The 6000-nt window shown below is 33.2% G+C and overlaps 1 protein-coding gene across 2 annotated transcripts in view; it reads right to left on the bottom strand.

Moving 5' to 3' along the window:
* The window catches only part of LOC133333817 (uncharacterized), a 94613-nt gene extending 92661 nt beyond the window's left edge, over positions 1 to 1952 (bottom strand). The window contains exon 1 of one of the 2 annotated variants that reach the window (XM_061542120.1): positions 1879 to 1952. The gene's annotated coding sequence lies outside the window, so the exon portion shown is untranslated. The remainder of the gene's footprint in view (positions 1 to 1878) is intronic. The other variant, XM_061542121.1, reaches the window with a different exon arrangement.
* Between the last annotated feature and the right edge of the window lie 4048 nt (positions 1953 to 6000).

Here is a 6000-nt window from a genome sequence, read left to right on the forward strand (position 1 = left end):
TCGCAACCTGCAATTGTGTTAAGGATACTAGACAGACCAAAGTGCAGCTACTTTCACGTGTCCATTTCGCGGAGCCTCTGGGCTCGCCTTGCAGCCTGGAATTTAACCGAAATATCCAGTGGATGGAGATTCATGTTTGGTTATTCAATCAAGGCCGCTTGTGGTGTACTACTTAGAGCTCCGGTAACCAGGAGTGTACGCCTGCCATATAGGTTTACCTATAAAGTTCTTGCAAGAGTATAGTGCTATTAGTCGTTCCTCGACATTCCTTTTCACGTTAGCCTGTGGTCAAGGACTGTACCTGTATTTTGTTTCTAAGGAAAGGGTTACTCCACCCAGAGATGGCAGACGAATGTTTGGGATCTTATGATTTTTAGTGAACAGTACCATTTCTGTCTTCGTGGGGTTTGCTCCAAGATCATTGGCCTGGGCTCAGTTGGATAGAGGCAGAAACTAACAAGACTACATCATCGACATAGGCTACAACTTTTAACCTAAGATGATCGGATTTATCAGTATCTCATTTATCAATTTCTAATCCTCTCTCAATCAAACTCCCCTAAAAAATCGAAATACAAACAAAAATGTTGCATAGAAGTGGATTTTCTATGCAGGCCAGTCATGTTTAAATTTGGAAATATCGGCATAACCCCATATAACGGCTCCACAAAATTTGTGGCTCTCTGTTAAATTCGGTCTTCTATGTAACCTATTTAACATAAAATCAACATGTTTTTAATTTATTTTTAATAATCCGAAAAATCTTATAATTTTTCTATTTTTTTGAATCACTGTAAAATTGAGGGACTTTTTGTATGCATATTTATTTATATTCATTTATATTAAATACATGTGTACATATTTTTGTAAATATGTATGTATATTGCAAATCTGTGTCAGCTGTTGGTTTGGATTCGGTTGGTTTCGTAGATTTGTGCGGTATATTTTCAACACACATCTTCAATATTGTTCTTGTCATTGAAAACAAAAATTGTGTTGTGTTTGTTTTCTGTTTCAAATCCCGAAAATGTTTAAAAATAAATTATTTGTTTGTGTCGTCGCCGTTTTTAGTGGTTTCTAAGAAATTATTTATTTATTTTTTTTTCTTTTAATTTTTTTTGACAAAAATATTAGAACGTTTTTCTCCAACTTTTGATTTATTTTCAGTAATTTTGTTCTTTTATTATTTGTTGTTCTTTTTTACTCTTTTGTTTTGCTTTGGAATTTTGGTTGTTTTTTCTTATTATTTGTTGGCATTGTGTCAGTTAACAGCATAAAATGTTGGCTTTAATGGTTATATCGTGAGGGCCAAAAGGCTTAGAAGCTCTCACACACGCGCTCGACCACAAATACCGACACACGAGCACACACACTCACAAAAGTGTATTCTGCATTATTAACGCAAATCAATTAAAACTTTGCCCTCAATTCTCCACTCCACTTCACTTCTGCTCCTAAAAAGATGGATACAAACAACACACACAGAAGGCAATGAAAAGGTTTTGTTTTGGTTCGGTTCTTTTACTTGGATTTTATTTTGCCTCCCTTATTCGTATCTTTGAGATTCGCTTTCGTTTCATGCGTGTTTTGAATTGGTTTTTTCTTTTATTTTTTCTCAAGAGAAATAAAATTGATGGTTATTTTTGTTTTTCTTTTCACTACCACAATTGGTTCTTTTCGCATATTTTTTCCTTTATTATTATTCATCATCATCATTCAATAGATATACATCAATCTGATTCTATTGATTGTTAGACCACCAATATTTTTTCGTTTTTTTTCTTTTTATTAATTGTCCCCAAGAAGATGAAAAAAAACAAAAATATACGCTACACGCGTCGCCGTCAAACAGTTTGCGCTCCAACACGAGACACGTACCTTACTCGTTGGCGTTCAATTCTAAACTAATACAGCTTTTCGTTTTGTTGTCAGCCACTTGTCGTAGCCGTAGTCGTCGTCGTTGTCATTGGTTTGTTCGTCGTTATTTTTTATTACACACTCACACACAGTATCTGTGTGTTGTGCTTTGTGCGCCAGTGTGTGTTTTGTGCTTTATTCGTTTGCTTTCAACACCAATCCATGCTCCAAACCTCTTTACTTACCATCTTCCAGTTAGCGTTTTCATTTATTTTTTGGGGGAGCATTAATGGAGCTTCAAAACAGCTGTAAATGAGAGAGAGAGAGAGAGAGTGAAAGGATGTGTGAGAGTGAATAAACAAAATTGTGTGTACATTTTTGTGGTCGGAAAAAATTATCGACGAAATTAATTTTTGTTATTATATAGATTAAAAGCATTATTATAAATGTTTTTATATGAATTACAAATTGTATATGTTACAAAAATCAAATAAAGTTTATAAAGTAGCATATACTGAGATAATAGTCATATTATGAAATATTTAATTCTTGAAATAATTAAATATTTGATAATGTGATGTTTTGTTGTTTTTAAAAGTTTTTACAAAACAGCCTTCCCAAACGATTTTGAATAATAAAATAAAAATATACTGAAATACTTTTATTAAGTGTGATTTCGTTGATTTTCTGAATTCGTTGGCTGTCAAAAAAGTAGGCAGCTACTTTAAAGTATACTGATGGGCACCTATGCCATGTTAGAGATGTCGTTAAATGAAAAAACCGGGTTGAATTGGAATTACCAGCAAAACATAATACTGACTTTAATTCTCACCATCATCGCTTAAGTTTAATTCAGAAGAATATGTTTCTTAATACCCTACATCACATCTTGATAAATACTCTGTGCATTTGTAAGTTATATGTAACAATACGTACTTTGAGTATATTATTTGGATCAGTTTTTGAGTCGTAATTGTGGATCAGAAATTCAACTTTGCACACGCAATCAAAGACATTATTTTTAGAACTGTTTCTATTCTTAAAACACATAAAATTTAAAAGCTTTGTAAAAAATTGACCCATATTGAAAATGTTCGGAAAAAATGTTTTCACCTTACACGAACCACGTAACGTCGAATTACATTTGCACTATTCCACAACTAACCGGTCAATGGAATGTACGCACTTCCTACGTAAGATGAGATTGCCCCTTGGGGCAACAAAAACCCTTGCAAAATTCTGCGATCCAATCCAATTTGAATTCAAAATCCGATCCAGAATATGTATACTTTTTGGGAAATATTTCGCGGTTTTGCAAACGGGATATAATGGTACCGCCGTTAAACAGAGCAATTTCAATTTCATAGTGAAAAATTTAAAAAGTTTTTTAACAAACGAATTTTTTGAATGGTTACAGCTATCAACCTTGCCGGCACAGCATTTTTCAGACTTGGTATGCTTGATATAGGTATATATATACATATATATATGGGCAATATTGCCAATTTTTTAATTCCATTTTCAAAAAATCAGTTTTTTTGTTTTTGTGGCACATCAATGATTTTTGGTACACATATAGAGAAAATGTTCTGACTCCGAAACCGTTCGCAATCAAATTTTTGGTTGATGCGCGCAAAAGTTATAGAGGTTTAAATTTTGGGCATAAGAAAAAAATCTTAAAATTACGCCGTTTATTATATTGACCAAAAACGTTGATTTAGATCTTCCTCCGTAAAATAAGAATAAAGAAAAATAAGAATAAAGTTATACATCTTCGCGAAATATGAGAAAAATAAAAAAATATAGCAGATTACATCAATATTTTCATTATATTAATAACATACACACACCTAAAAATTAATTTAAAAATATCTACATAATCTAAACACCATGATGAATCAAATGATATCAAAATCACACAAGTCCGTGTAGCGGTTTCTAAATCGCAGCGACAACAAAACAAGATATTGAGGAAAAATATTTGTTTTTGGTTCGAAAAAATAATGTCATCATATTTATTTTTTTAATTATATACAAGAAATTTCAGAAAAAAATGTTGGGGTTATTCTGCTATTTTACCCGAATTTCGCCGAAAAATTGACATATATAATAATCACTTTTTGTGTATAAGTATACGCCTTTGCGGATTATATCAAGAGCCTTCCCATAAATCTTAGAATTCTATAAATAGGAATAAATCTTAAAATAAAATAATATTATGAAATATACATTTTAAATTGCGTGTAAATCGCGTAATTCTCATGCGGTTTCCAAGAAGTACTGAAGTTTATCTTCCAATCCATATATATTGTGCGAAAGATGTGCCACACGTTACATTGAAGTACCCAAAAAATCGTAAAACGCGAATAATTTCCGAAAACTCCATATGCCATTTACGCGCATCCGATTTCGGTGTGCATCCTAAAAAAAATACATCGATCTATACCGATTTCAATGTGGTCCATTAAGAACCATAGATGTGCCAGCTCACACTATTTTTGAGATAAATTCCGTCTAAATCGCGTAATTCTCAAAATCATTTGATGCGCATGCGGTTTCCAGGAAGTACTGAAGTTTATCTTCCAATCCATATATATTTTGCGAAATTTCATTTGACGGCTAAGATGTGCCGCACGTTACATTGAAGTACCCAAAAAATCGTAAAACGCGAATAATTTCCGAAAACTCCATATGCCATTAACGCGTATCCGATTTCGGTGTGCACCCTAAAAAAATACATCGATCTATACCGATTTCAATGTGGTCCATTAAGAACCATGGATGTGCCAGCACAATCTATTTTTGAGATAAATTGCGTATATCTCTCTTTCGGCTGAAGTTTTTAAAGTTCTCTTTTCGAAAAAGATCAAAATCCGTATGAGGTCATTTATTGAAGCGGAAATTATACAGAGAAAACGCAAAGAAATCCGCGATATTTTCAAAAACATTTTTTTGCCAAATTTCGTGTTTTTGGAAGGCCAGTTCCCGCCGTTCTAGTAGATGGATTTTCACGAAAAAGATTTTATATCATCCTAAACGTAAAAAACCTTATTGATCGCGGGTACCCATATCATTCAGTTGACAGATCTAAAAATTTGGCCCGAAAAATAGGTTTTTTAGAAATTTGATCGCACAAAATTCGCACCTTCGGATGAGTATTACTCTGAAGCTGTGCACATACTACATACACACAATACATATCAAATTACGCAGAATCGCGACTACAATAATCTTATAATCGATTTTTATAAATTCCTGTTTGCGTATTAAAGCTAGAAGTAAAATTAAAAAAACACTCAAAATCGAGCTTCAAAATGTCAGCATCATTTAAAGGTAGATGCAGTTAAAATTTTGAGAAATCATACATAAGGGGCGTAGTCCCCATTTTGTTGGCTTCTAGTTTTATTTTGACACGAAGACCGTGCAATGAGTGGCTTAGTCACAAATCGATAGAGAACATAAAAAACAGGTTCACCTCAACCTGTTTTTACACATTTTTTTTACATTAAAGTAGACACAGCTCCCACCAAAATAAAGTTTGGAGGTCAATATCATGAACAGTTTGCAACGACAGATCAATTAACCCAAAACTATTCACTTTGTTTCATATACTTAAGTAGTTCCCGAGTTTTGAAAGGGGTGAACCTCCGCTTCAGCTATGTTAAAAAATTGGCAATATTGCCCATATATATTATATTTTTGTTCTAAATACTCCATAAGTTCTGTATATGATTTAAATCGTCCATTCTCGAACGATCTGAGACTTTTGCTTTGGGTCATTATCTTGATAAAATGTAAATGTTGTTGCCAATACCAATTTTTCAGCACTACATGTAAAATTATCTTTTAGAATGTTGCAATAATAAATTTTAAATAGCGCTCATACCATTACAGAGCCTATTCCGTGCTTTACGGTCGGAATTGTGTGTTTAGCGTCGCCCTCCACCATACCTTACATGATCCATCCGACCCAAACAATTTAAATTTTCTTCAAGATTTCCAAAATACAAAATCCTTTTTTCATGTTCCTGAACGAACTCCATTCGGATTTTCTGGTTTTTGGGGTTTATGAATGCAAATCCGTGCAAATCTGCAACGAAAACCATGCTTCCGCAAAATCCTAGAATTGTTTATGTTTGGACA

Source organism: Musca vetustissima, unplaced genomic scaffold, assembly GCF_032173495.1.
Source record: "Musca vetustissima isolate MV318-11 ecotype Yass unplaced genomic scaffold, APGP_CSIRO_Mvet_v1 utg2745, whole genome shotgun sequence".
Classification (NCBI taxonomy): Eukaryota; Metazoa; Arthropoda; class Insecta; order Diptera; family Muscidae; genus Musca; species Musca vetustissima.